Source organism: Sinocyclocheilus anshuiensis, unplaced genomic scaffold (genome assembly GCF_001515605.1).
Source record: "Sinocyclocheilus anshuiensis isolate Anshui unplaced genomic scaffold, SAMN03320099.WGS_v1.1 scaffold299, whole genome shotgun sequence".
Classification (NCBI taxonomy): domain Eukaryota; kingdom Metazoa; phylum Chordata; class Actinopteri; order Cypriniformes; family Cyprinidae; genus Sinocyclocheilus; species Sinocyclocheilus anshuiensis.
In genome coordinates, this window is record NW_015552565.1 from 37,442 (window position 1) to 39,896 (window position 2,455).

Consider the following 2,455-nt stretch of genomic DNA (forward strand, 5'->3'; position numbering starts at 1 on the left):
CAGGACGTCCCAAAGGGGAGGTTTTGTCAGATTTGGCTCTGTTCTGGGAACAGTTTTGTCCCCACAGTATAAGCTAAACCAAGAGATATAAACCTCACAACACACACACAGTCAAACAAAGGTCTGTAAAGGAATGAGAAGATCAGAAACTCGTGAAAAACAACGATGGCAAACACAAACATGACTGGAATGTGGTGTTTGGAGTTCTTCAGGAAGCTTTACAATGCTGCTTATTGTGCTGAATTTAAGTAGCAGACGTTGTTATTGATGTCATAAGATAAAAGCTTCCAAATGACTCTCTCTGAAGAATAAAAAAGCTAAATATAATTGAAATAGACATAAAAAATTAAAACATTCCTGACCTTACAAAACCAGAGATTGAAAGTACATCTCTGCCCCATATTCGCAAACACGCACGCAGGGAATATGAGTTCTGTGATCTGAAGTGACCTTTATCCAGGGTCAGGTCATAAAAATATTGTTGAATAAAAAATAATCCCTTAACCCTAAATAAAAACTTCACAAACCTTCTTGAATTTGTAATATTTTATATGTAAATTCCCATTGCCCTTAAACAGTGTTAAGCGTGCGTGTGTGTGTGTGTGTATGTGTATATGTGTGTATGTGTTAAGTGTGTGTATGTTTGAGTTTTACTGTGGCGTCTGGACAGAAATCAGGCACAATGGCCTGTTCAGAAATAGCCAGCTGATATGCTGTTTGTGGTCGTGACCTGCGGTGGGTCCTTTTACCTGCTGGGATCTCCTCCCACCCTCTATAGAGTCCCTCTATAGAGGCTGCGGCTCTTCGGTCCCTGGTAGAGAAAAGAACAGACAGACAGCGACTCTGATCAATACCAGTGCCTCCTCTTTGTGGCTGAAATCAAAACCTTTTGAGGCGAATATTTTTTTAAAGACGCGGTGACGTCAATAGATTCAGGTAACTGACTCGCTATGTGGAGAAGAATGCTTGAGAGAATGAAAGCAAGATTTTCATACACTTCTTTGGTTTGGTTTATGGATTTCCTTTCTTTTAACTATGTGCGACCCTCAAAGAGTCCAAAATGCTACTTAGACCAATTCACATCTACTCACAACACAGCCGAACAAGTACGAGGAATGATCTCTTTTTAGTTTGGTAAGCAGTAGGCCAGTGAAAAATCCACAGCCTGATTTTTAATTTATTATTTCTGGTAGGGTACAATTGTAAAAACTAAACAGAATACAGTTTAATCTACACCACTGTTCAAAAGTTTGGTGTCAGCACTTTTTTTTTTTTAAGAAAACAATACTTTTATTCAGCAAGGTTGCATTAAATTGATCAAAAGTGACAGTAAAGATATTTTATATGTTACAAAAAAATTCTATTTCAAAGAATCCTGTAAAAAAAAAAATCTCCACAAATTTCCACAAAAATATTAAGCAGTACAACATTTTAATAATACACCAAAACATTTTTTTTTTAATTGTACAAATATTTACTATATTTTTGATCAAATAAATGCAGCCTTGAGCATAATATTAAAAAGTATCTGTCAAGTGTTTAGAATAATAATAAAAATACATATTGAAAAAATCATGGAAAATTATAGGTAGGCAAAGATAAACTATTTAGGGATTTCTCTGCTGATTTTTTTAATGGAATTTTGTAGAATTTATTTAAATATGCTAAAAATCATTATCAAATCATTTAATATTTATTAAATATACAGCTTTATGAATGACAGGCTCCCCAGAATTGCAAAAATTCTGTGTGGGCCTGTTTATAGTACATTTATTAGAGGGTTAATCCCACTGGAGCAACCTGAAGCAATCTCTTGATCAAGGGCACAATGGTGATGTTCAAACCTATGACCTCTCAGTTACTGTACATGACCACCAGGCCACACCAGCCCAAAACTCCCTGTGCTCTCCATGCTGAATCTCAACCTCTGCTCTATTTGATCTAGGCTGTGTGCAGGTGTCTCTTGTGTTTACCATTAGAGAATAAGGCAGGTTGGACAAGAACAAACATTTCAGTGGTGCTGAATCCCACCGACCCCTCCCCTCCCTAAGACTCATTTTAATTCCATCTCAGCATGGTAACAAACACTCGTTAAAGCAGATTAATTCCACAAGAGGATTATGCTACATATTAGATAATGAAAGAGAGAGAGAGTGAGGGAAGGAAAGAGAAAATAATCACGTAATAGATGGTGTGCATTTGATCCTGGGGAACAGAAAGCTAATCCAGGTGTAATGTGTGTGTGAGACAGAGAACATGCACAGTGGTAGTAGGAACAGCTGCCGTCAGTTTAGCCTCTTTGTCTTCATTGACATTGGGAGGATGACAACAACAACACTGACCCATAAAATGGGAAGTCGGATGACAGTTGCTGCTATTGACACACTGCTTTTAGATGTATATGTGTGTGTGTGTGTGTGTGTGTGTGTGTGTGTGTGAGAGAGAGCGGCTGACT

At 37.5% G+C, this 2,455-nt stretch overlaps 1 long non-coding RNA gene across 1 annotated transcript in view; it reads right to left on the bottom strand.

Annotated features, from left to right (window-relative positions):
- Positions 1-599: 599 nt before the first annotated feature.
- The window catches only part of LOC107664861 (uncharacterized), a 22,791-nt gene continuing 20,935 nt past the window's right edge, over positions 600-2,455 (bottom strand). The window contains exon 3 of the long non-coding RNA XR_001631497.1: positions 600-811. This is a non-coding gene — a long non-coding RNA (uncharacterized LOC107664861). The remainder of the gene's footprint in view (positions 812-2,455) is intronic.